Source organism: Eubalaena glacialis, chromosome 2, assembly GCF_028564815.1.
Source record: "Eubalaena glacialis isolate mEubGla1 chromosome 2, mEubGla1.1.hap2.+ XY, whole genome shotgun sequence".
NCBI classification, from domain to species: domain Eukaryota; kingdom Metazoa; phylum Chordata; class Mammalia; order Artiodactyla; family Balaenidae; genus Eubalaena; species Eubalaena glacialis.
The window spans coordinates 188,730,356-188,742,697 of record NC_083717.1 but is presented as its reverse complement, the minus strand read 5'-3'; positions in this window follow the sequence as shown (position 1 = coordinate 188,742,697).

The following is a 12,342-nucleotide window of genomic DNA, read 5'->3' as shown; positions in this document are numbered from 1 at the left end:
ACTCAACCTGCATTGGAATGGGACTGGGGGTCAAGTGTACTTCATGTTCCCCATCTGTAGGATCCAGGAATTTATGGTAACTACTGCATAGGTCTGTAGCAAGGACAACCTGACCCATGTCTGGATGGTTCTCAACGTTTGTTGTGGCACATGAGTGTTCAGTAGTATTTTACCTATTGTTACTATTTGAGCTGACAGACTCTGGACACATTATTTAATGTTGATAACTTCCAAATTCACATCTATAAAATGGGGATAATCATAGGTATTTAGCAAGGCCATGAGAAGGCTGGGTGAGATAACGTATGTCAGGGTAGACAGAGTAGACATTGATATCTACTAGTGTCTCTTCTTCCTGCCTCTTGACCCTCTTCCATGCTGGCCAGCTCCTCTGTGCCTCATCTACCAACAGTACATGGCTGACCCCAACAGATATCCTGCCCTGCCCCAGGGTCCTGGCCCACATCTCTCCTCTTGTAATATATTCTAATTTTTAAAAATAGATATTTATTACAGAAAAAATAAAAAAGAGAAAAGATTTACCCTCAAATTTTCTGTCTAGGGTCATGAATCATGCATATTTTGGCATGATTTCCTCTAGGTTCATTTTACATATTTTTACACAAGTGAGTTTATTCAGAGAGAGAACAGTTTTGTATCTTATCATTTGTTGGGGAGGAGGGTAATGGTGCTTAAAAGTATTTTTCTTTGTCATAAATATTTTTAAAAATTTATAATGGCTGCATAATAGTCCTTTGTGGGAGGGGTATATGTATGTATTCCGTGATTCTTATCTGAAAATGTATTTATATAAATTTTTCCAATATAAATGAACAACGTGATGAACAGATCTTCATGCATATAACCTGGACTTGCTGATGGACTTGGCTAATGTTGAATTTTTATCTCTCTTCTGGGTTTCTGAATCTCATTTGCTCCATCCCTGTGTTTCACTCCTTTGGTTTTTCTCAAGTTCATCATTGCTGAATAGCAGCTTCTTGTTTGGCCTACTACTTAGTTCTTTACCTCTTTGGGTACCATGTTCTTCTTCCCAAAGATTGGGTCTTTCACTCTAGAGGCAGGTCTGGTCTGGGCTCCTGTCCCATCTCTGGTTGCCTGACTTATTAGAGTTAATATTACTAGTCTCAATTTGTCAAAAACAGAAACAAATACAACCCCACAACTAACCCTTTCCATTCTATCAGGATGCCTTTTGAAGACATTGTACTCCTTATGTTTTCTTTGTTTTGATTTTGAATGGGCAATATCAAGTACTCCAAGAGGTGTAGAATGAAATGTAGAAAGTATGATTTGTAGGTGGATTGACCATGGAGCAGACGTTCAAAATTACTAATCTAGTTCACACAAGCATGAGCTTTGACCTACAGCAGAAATGAGTTCCAGTCTCAACAATTCCAATAAAGTTATTGAACCTGTTTGAGCTTTAATTCCCTGTCTGAAAATGAAGGATGACAATAGCTATTGAACGAGTTGCCATGAGGACTTCTGATCACTGGGTTTGTGCTGGTCACTAGGCAATCTGGTGGCTAATCCAGCCTCAAGGACAATTGATATGTCGACAATCAGTGCAAGGAAATCATTAATATCAGTGTGAACTGAGACATGAAAATTACCCACCCCCCATAAGCCTCAGTTTCTCTCTCTGAAAAGAATTAGAGAAACACATACTTATTCTTTAGGGCTGTTCTATTGAAAGAGATAATGCATTTAAAGTGCCTGACATATGCCAGGAACTCAATAAATATTCATTTCTTCTCACTCTCCTTCTCCTCCCTAATGCCATCTTGGATTTCACCACAAGGCATTTGACCAGGCGAAGATGGTCACATTGGAGACACGGGCAGTGAGGAACCGCACTCCTCCAGACTTTTTAGAAAATGATTGAAAGTTAAACTGGGCCAGGAGTCTGGTGACGTTTGGGTGAGAGACAGAGTTAAATTAAGGTTTAATCTTAGCCCCTTCCATGTGTTAACCAGGCTGTGCAGAGCCAAGAGCTTGAAAGAGATTCAATGCTGAATTTTCTCACTAATCTGATGAGAAGAGAGAGGCATGGAAAGAAAGAAAACGAGAGAGAGGGAGAAACAGAGTTCAGATGGCTAATTTTCTAGCCAGCAGCTACTGGAATGTTTCCATGGAGATATGAAAAGAGACAAAAAGAAATAATAACTGAAAATGGGCTTTATTGGCCGGAAAAAGTTATCATCCTGCTGGGGTGGAGGTCAGTTGGCAAGAGGATGGATGGAAACAGGTACTCGGGGGACATATTTCATTTTAATATAGTCACTTTGGTACCCCTCTATCTGCACATTCAATTAGCATCAGAGGGAAAAATAAAAGTTCCTCGCATGTCAGCCTGCTTTCCAAGCTCGGGGGACGAAGTTGTGTAAATGCAGTGACCTTACATTGTTTTCCTCAGAGAGTACTCTCCATCTCTGTGTTGGCCTCCGATGTTAAAGAAATGGATAGTTCATTCTTTTCCTTTTCAGTTTCCTTCAGGAAAGAAAAGCTTTAAGTGTCGTTTTAAATGCAAGCAGTTGAGTAATTGTCTGTTTTGTAGATTCTCTTACATCCCCCAGAGTCGTAAGAACCAACCCTCCATGCCTGTTCCTTTTCTCCCGTCTTCTCTCAAGTGCATTTTGCTGATTCACTGATTGTTGACCTGAAATATGGCCCATGTGTCCCTCCACCATCTCCAAGGCATGTTGATGGCAAGGTGAGCTTTGCATGGAGCTTCCAAGGCCACAATCATCAGCAGTGAGAGTTTTTCAGGATTTTCTCCCTCCCATATTTTTTTACACATGATTCCAGCTCTCCTGTCAAATCAGCTTAACTTGTTTGGACTTGTGCTGCCCTGAATCATTCCTTTAGACCATAAGTTTCCAAGAGACCCTTCACCCCTGACTTATAAAATTCTACTAAGTCTTCAACATACCAATTAAATTCTATTCCCTAGGTCTCCCTGCCCCAACTCTCCAAAAAAAACTGTGTTTCAATCTCCCCGCCTCTGCACAAACTTGAGTGAGTCTGATCTCAGGAGCATTCATTCATTCATTCATTGATTCATGTTTGTTATATTTGTGGAGGATTTTCTAAAAATGGCTACAGTATTTCTAGTTCTGATTGCTCGTCCAAAACCTTGTCCCTCCTCAACAATAAGTGGAGTCTTTGTTCCCTCTCCTTGAACCTGGGTGGCGTCTGCAACTGCTGCCTTGACTAATGGAAAGTGGAGGTGACAGTGAATGATGCCTGATGATGGTGAGCAAAGGGGGTACTGTCCTCCCCTGGATCTCTTTCTTGAGATGTCACCCTTAAAACCTCCATGTTGTTAGGAAGCCCAGGCCACGTGAAGAGGCAGCATGTAGGTGTTCCCATCATTGACAGCCTATAGTCAATACCAAGTGCAAGGCACATGAATGAATGAGCCTTCAGTAGCTTCTAGCCACTGAGTCACTCCTCACTCAAGTATTCCAGCTGAGGTCTCAGACATACTGGAGCAGAGACAACTACAGTAAGTCCCCTACATACGAACCCTCAAGTTGTGAATTTTCAAAGATGTGAACGTGCGTGCCATCAACGTCAGGCATGAGTGAAATTGCAGCTTGCCCTCCGTCTCCTATTGCTGACGATCCTTCAGATCTGCCATCTCCCACCTCCTCTCCCTCCTCCAGTCAGTAACTCTTCTTGCCTGTTCACTTGATGTCAGCCCCTGTATGCCAGCGGTTGTACTGGACTACTGTACTTTTCAAGGTACTGTACTGTAAGATTAAAAACGTTTTCTTTAATTTTTGTGTTTGTTTTTTATATATTATTTGTGTGAAAAGTATTATAAAACTATTATAATACAGTACTATATAGCCAATTGTGTTAGTTGGGTACCTAGGCTAACTTTGTTGGACTTATGAACAAATTGGACTTACGAACGCGCTCTCGGATCGGAACTCATTCGTATGTAGGGGACTTAGTGTACTCACTTTGCCTAGTTCATACAGCTGATCTCCAAAATCTGCGAGCCTAATGCTGGTCATAGCAATTAAAAATAGAGCACCATTCATTCATTCATCCATTTCTTCATCCATCACCTAAGTCACGTTCACTGATGTCCACTGTGTGTCATAGACTATGGGCATGTGCAGGGGGCCTCACAGGAGCTCACAGACATGCCAATTATTCTCCTATTGATCCCTGAATCCCAAACAATCATAGAGCAAGCCTCCTAATGTTGCATTTCAGACTTTCACAGCCATTCAATTATGAAAACATTTCTGCCATTTCATTCCAACTCAGCTCCTTTAAAATAAGGGACTGACTCTATATTTCCCATGGTACATAGCACAGTTTTATAAACTTAATAGATGTTTGATAATGATTTGATAATTTAAAAATTCAGTTTATCACTAGTATTAGGTTTTTCAGGCCCCAAACAAATATACTAAGTACATTTTGGAAAAAGACTTGAATAAATGAAACCATTCTGCAAATAGGAGAGAAGGAAGACATCAACAGTTTTTTGATCTTTACTATATGACAGGCAACTGCTGTTTCATTTAATCCACATAGCAATCCTATAAAAAACATGATAATACTCAAATTACAGATTTGAGACTTCAATCCAGGCTGGCAAAGTTGTATGGCTACTGAGGGTGGTGCTAGGAGTCTAGCCAATGCAGAGAAACCCTTCCCAGCCACAGTGGTGGCTTCCACACATGAAGACAAAACACAGATGACATTTGCTTTCAAGACCTTTGAATAGGCTGCTTTGAGAAGGATGCTCTTCAATGTGTAACTTTATGTCTTGTGTGCCACTGGTAAGTGGGGACTTGATAGCTTATGTACATTCTGGATGCCTCCTCTTTCAATGGTTTCCAAGCCTCACGGAAAAATGTTACCAACTAATACTCCTATTGTATAAGTGGGAAGAAACAAGGCACAAGACTTAAGGAAAGAAAAAACGTTTCATATCCTCAAGAAGCCTTAAAAGTTAAAAACAAAATATGTTCATCACAAAAGCTCTATGTTAGCTTTGCTTTTATATGTTGTATGAACAGGAATGTTGTGAAACATTGCTAAATATACTTCAGTGAACACAGGGATGAAGCTGAGGGGTATGGAGCATCTCCTGTGGAAACTGAAAGCACATCTTGCCCTGCTACTCTGCTCCATGAGTAGAAGGAAGGGGGACTGAGAGACAGAAGGCTCCAACCTAATGTAAATATACCTTATTACTCTGGGTGACCTTGACATCCAAAGGCTTCATTTTAACCAACAACCCATTTGTTTCGAGGCTGTAGTTGGTAGTGTCTAGAAGGATGATGTAACTGTTTATTAAAAGAAACTGTGGTGTTGGGAATTATTCTTTAGATAGTGGGACTTCTTACAAGAAATTCCAAAAAAAACCCAGAAACTGCTGGATAGCATATGGATGAAGAAATACCCTTCTGATGAAGTCCTTCCACTCTGCCTCTAGAGAACTGTGTAATTGGAATCAGAAATCTGGATGTGATCATCTTGACTCCATTAACCCATACTGTTTTAAAAATGAGGAAATTGGAGCCTGCTGGAGGTGGGGGGGTCACTTTCCCCAGGTCATCCCGTGGTTAAGAACAATTGTGATCAGCTCTGAATGGTTCTGTGAGCTAGCACACCCTCGCTCCACACATCTTGCCTGGTCCGACCACCGTATCCACATTCTATTCTGTTCTCTACCTTCCTGGCTTCTGACCTTACCGTGAGTCTTATTACAGTCCAGACCTCACTCCTTCTATAGGGTTTGTCCACTGTCCCTCTTTTTAGCAACATCTTCCCCTAGAAGAGGACCCATACATAAACACATTAATATGCCAGGTAAAAATCCTATAAGGACTGGACAGTCATAAAATAGGAGAGAATCACTCAAATTCAAATATATAGACCATTCTGGCTAAAATGATAGGTCTGCTGGTTGGAACTGGTTGGATCTGGCTGCATGAAGCTCATTTCAAAATCAACATGGACCACAAATGAGGTCAGATGTTTTGACTGACAGGCTGGTCTAGATGACCATTGAGATACCTTCATCTCCCAGAACATTCTTTCTTCTGTAACTCAGTCCAAAGTTGCTATCATATAAAATTATTCTTCACCCCACCCCTTTCCCCAAGATAGAACTATTTTTTTATCCTTTGTGTATCCTCATTGGTATATCGCCATGAAAACTTTAAGAAGAGTAAATATATTAATATTCATAATAATTGCAATAACAGCAGTAAAGCCATTGTTGAATGCATACATGACAGGTAAAGTACTAAGTGTGTTATTTCATTTAATAGCCAAAACTATTTCAGGAATGGAAATCTTCTCTATTCTATCTTACAGATTAGGAAATTGAGGCACAGAGGAGTTAAATAACTTTCCCAAAGTCTAAAAAGTGAGGTAGCCAAGGCTCAGTTACATGTACTTCTTATTCTAGAGCTCAGCTTTTCTTCCAGCAGATATTTTTTCTCTATCAGCCATCCGCTACTCTATGAAGACCTCCAGAACTCCTCTGACTTTTGTTTAACATTTTTCTCTCTGCTTGACTATGAGTTTCTGAAGGACAAAAACAGAGGGCTTCACAGATAGTAGGACATCATTTTTTCTCTATTAAAGGGACAATGATGCCCTTGAAAACTTTGACTTAGAATTGTATGTTGGCATCAACATGTATCATGGAACAAATACAGAGCCTTGTATGAAGGGTACACATGGCAGAGCCATTTTCTTATTTTCTTTACTTTTGCCTGCTTTTTAAATTCACAACTGGCCCTTTAAATTATAACTGTGCTGTTACTAAGTTTTGCTGCGTAAAAAGCTTTTCCTAAAATGGGACACTTCATTCTGATTGGTTCCAATTACATCCTCACTTGACTTTGGTGCCCAACAGCCTCATGATCCCACTTCAGTAAAAACCCATCAATGGGGACTAAATATGACCAAGAAGGAAAAGAGATTGTCAGGTGTCCCCTTCAATGCCCACAGAGGGCTCCAGAGTCATCCCGAGCTTGTCAGGAGAGCCCAGAAGGTCGGCAGGAGGAAAAAGTTAGTGAGAATCAGTGTTGACTGCCAGAGATCTGGTGAGGGAGAGGGGAACCCGTGATCTAGATCATCTGACACCTCATCAATAACCAAGGACACTTGAGATCATCACATGCAGTTCTCCTCAAAGTTATTTCTTAAAAACTAATTTGCATGTGATGTTCTGAAATGAAAGGAATCTATAATCAAATAATTATGGGACACATCTCATACAGGAAGTGTCACAATGTACATTTGCATACAAAAATCTCTGAAATGTACAGAAAAGAAATCTACTCAGCTGTAATCCAGTATATTGCACACTTTCTTAGCCATTATGGCAGAGACAGTTTGTTTCCATTGAATGTCCATTCTCTTCAATTTCCTTGGTAATGGAACTCTGATTTTATTCACATTGGCAATACCCTTGACTTAAAATACTACATTTCACAGTATCTCTTGCAACTGGGTATGGTCATGTGACTACATATTCTGGCCCATGAGGTAAAAACAGAGTGTCACAAGGGACTTCAGGAAAATCTATTTAGAGGAAACTGATTTAGCTAGGAGAAAACCATTCTGTCTGCCATGCTTTATACTTCTTCATTTCTGTTACTTGGAATGCAGATGTAATGGCGCGCTCTGGCAACCATCTTGAACTACATGGTGACTGAAGATGGAAGTCATTGCTAAGGACTGTGGAGAAGGAAGATAGAAGGATCTGGGCTCCTCATCATACCAGCCCAGGACTGCTTACCTCTGGACTTATTTCACCTGAAAGAAAAATAAATGTCCATCTTGCTTTCATTGTAACTTTTTATTTTATATTGGACTATAGTTGATTAACAATGTTGTGTTAGTTTCAGGTATACAACAAAGTGATTCAGTTATACATATACATGTATCTATTCTTTATAAATTCTTTTCCCATTTAGGTTGTTACATAATATCAAGCAGTTTCCCTGTGCTATACATAGGTCCTTGTTGGTTATCCATTTTAAATATAGCAGCGCGTACATGTCTTTTTTAATAGCACTGGAACACAACTTCTGGTTAAATTAATCATTGAAACAATTTTGCATATAACTTGCTATTGATATCTTTTAGAACACATTTTGGAAAGCATGGATTTGACTCAATCCTCAATACCTATATCTGCCGAAGAAAACCAAAGCCCAGGGAAGGGAGGTGATTTGTCAGTGGTCACAGCTGTTTAGCTGTAGATCTGAACTTTGGCCCAAGTAACCTGAAAATTGACCCCTTGCTCTCACATTTCTTAGGCATATTTTCTATAATTTGGAAAATAATTTCCAATTTTGAAATCATTTTAGATCCACAGCATAAATGATACAGTGCATAAATTACAGATCTTCAAGTGCCTCGGAGAGAAACTTAGCATGCCTTAGAGAGAAAGTAAGCCATTTCAGGTGACCTTGTCCTGGAATGTTCACCACTGGGCATTTGGGGTGACTTGAAATCCCTCTGTCACTTAGGCACAAGAAGTCTCTCTAAGAGAAGGCAATGGAGTAGCCAGCCAGAATGATATTTTGTCCTCTCTCCTTTCAAATGCAAATAAATCAGGAAGGCCTTCACATCTGCCTTTTAAGAATGCCGCACTGAATGGTTTGGGGTGGCTATCAACTTGTCTCACAGCTAACAGGCCAATTAAAACACCTTGAGGAACCTGCAAGTTGCTACAGAGGCAAAAATGTGGCCCCTGTTTGATGGGGCTCCCAAGTAAATAAATCCACAGTTAAACCTGCAGAGACAAGCTCCTCCTGTTCCTGTCTCTGATTGCTCTGAGTGAGTGCACACACACACACACACACACACACACACACACACACACACACACCCCTCCCCACACACACACACCCCACACACACCACACACACACCACACATCACACCACACACACACACACACCACACACACACACCACACACACACACACACACCACACACATCACACCACACACACACACACCACACACATACACACCACACACACACACCACACACACACCCCCACACACACACCACACACACACACCACACATATCACACCACACACACACACAAACCACACACACACCACACACACACACCACACACACACACAAACCACACACACCCCACACACACATCACACACACACCACACATCACACCACACACACACACACACACCACACACACATCCCCCCACACACACACACCCCCACACACACACACCCCCACACACACACCCCACACACACCACACACACACCACACATCACACCACACACACACACACACACACACCACACACACACACACACCACACACATCACACCACACACACACACCACACACACACACCACACACACACACCACACACACACACACACCCCCCACACATATCACACCACACACACACATCATACCACACACACACACACCACACACATCACACCACACACACACACAAACCACACACACCCCACACACACACCCCCCCCACACACACACCACACACCACACACACACACCACACACACACCACACACACACCCCACACATCACACACGCACACCACACACACACACCACACACACACGCACACCACACATATCACACCACACACACAGACCACACACACACACATCACACCACACACACACACACCACACACATCACACACACACAACACACACACATCACACATCACACCACACACACACACCCCACACACATCACACCACACACACACCACACACACACACAAACCACACACACCCCACACACACACACCACACACCACACACACACCCCACACACACACACACCCGACACACACACCCCACACACATCACACCACACACACACACCACACACATCACACCACACACACACCACACACACACACACACAAACCACACACACCCCACACACACACACCACACACCACACACACACACCCGACACACACACCCCACACACATCACACCACACACACACACCACACACGTCACACCACACACACACACACACCACACACACACACACACCACACACACCACACACACACGCACACCACACATATCACACCACACACACACACCACACACACACATCACACCACACACACACACCACACACATCACACACACACACCACACACACCACACACACACCTCATACCACACACACATCACACATCACATCACACACACACACACACCACACATCACACCACACACACACACACCACACACACACACACATCACACCACACACACACCACGCACATCATACCACACACACACACACCACACACACACCACACCACACACACACCCCACACACACATCACACCACACACATCACACACACACCACACACACATCACACCACACACACATCACACCACACACATCACACCACACACACACCACACACACACACACCACACACACACACACAGATCACACCACACACACACAAACACCACATTACACACATACCACACATACACACATACATACCATACTTACCACACACGCCCCACACCACACCTACACTCTGAATTCTGCTAGGCTGAAATGGAAACAGGAAAAGGGAACACTGTATCATTAATTACTCCCCCATTGTTAGAAAAAAATTAAATTATGATATTGTTACCTGAGGGCTTGCTGACAGACTTCTTCAGTTTCTCCTCCACCTGGCGCAAATCCAAGGCTTCTTTTCTCCCTTCTTTCTTTTGAATTCTGGAATGCAGACAGCAGAATTTTCCATCAGTAAACGAATGTGTCTAAACCCCAATTATCATGCCGTGTCAGGAGAAGGGGCCCTTAGCCGTCATTTCACTCCATTTCTAAGCAATGAAATACTGAATCCTTGGGGTATTCATAGGTTGCATCTCCCCAGAAGTTTCTAGCAATTTGGGGGCTTTTCCCCCCTATAAATTCCCAGTCACACTCATTCTTAAGGAATTGTTTAAAACCTGTGGTGGGATTTCACATCTTACATCCCATAGATTCTCACATTTTCAGAGGAACATGGGGAGATTTTACAGCCTTTTTTCCTTCCTCTCCCATATGCCAAAGTTAACTAGTATAACAAACAAATCCCAGGTCTCAGAAGTTTAACAAGTAAAAATTAACATCTTGTATCTCTTGTCCAGTGAGGTCAGTGGGCGGGAGTGCTTTGCTCTGGGCCAGGGGTTGGTAAACTACAGTCAGCCTGACACCTCTTTTCAGAAATAAAGTTTTATTGGAACACAGCCATGCCCATTCACTGGTATGGTGTCTGAAAATCAGCTGACCCTTGTTCTAGGCAGGTATTCAGGGATGCTGTCTCCTTCTGTCTTGTGTCTCCCTTCTCTGAGTTCTGGAAGTCTCTCCATTTTGCAGGCAGGTGTAAGAGAAAGTGGCGGTCACCTGTGGGAGATTTTTTTTTAACAGGTTAGGCATAGAGGTCCTGTACAGGGCTTCCACTCATATTCTATTGGCCAAAACTCAGTCACATGGCCACACTGATCTCTCAGGGATGCTAGAAAAGGGTATTATCTTTGTGTCCAGATAGAAGGAGAATCACTATCTGTGAGCACCCACAGTTTCTGCTCCCTTGTCTCTCTTGATTTCAACATTTATATCTAGGGATCAGGACTCCCATAGTTTCTATCACCGTAGTACCTCCCAGACCCTTCCCATATCACTCACCATGTTGCCACTACCCAGGTTCAGGTCTGTGTGTGTTTCACTCCTGTTCTTGGAACGGCATTCTCTCTGCATTCACACCTCCAGTCTCCATCTCTCTTTTTCCTGCTAGGTCAAGTCTGTCATCTCATGCCTTTTTTTCTAAAACAACTTCAGAGTCTCCTATGTGTCTATCACACATGTGCCAGGACTTTGGGAGAGGCAGTCAAGTTCCTCCTAAGCCTGACCGAAAGCCCTGATTCAGTCTGGCATCCTTTCCTGCATGATCCCAGAGCTTTCTTCTCCACCGAATGGACTGCCTTCTTTTCAGTATTCTGCCTGTAGCCACTTTGTGTCTTGTGTTCACATTGTTCCCTCTGCCTGGAAAATACTCATCTCCCCAAAGCCCAACCATCTGACCCATTTCATCATATCCAGATATAACCCATGCTTCTGACCCACTAAACTCTGGACACCACAGGAAGCAGGAGCTGGGTCGTTTTTATTCATGCGTTCTATCCATAGAGCTAGCACATTTCCTAACACACGGTAAATGACCAACATTGTTTTAAATGAATGAATGAATAAATAAATGCCCAGTGGATTATGTA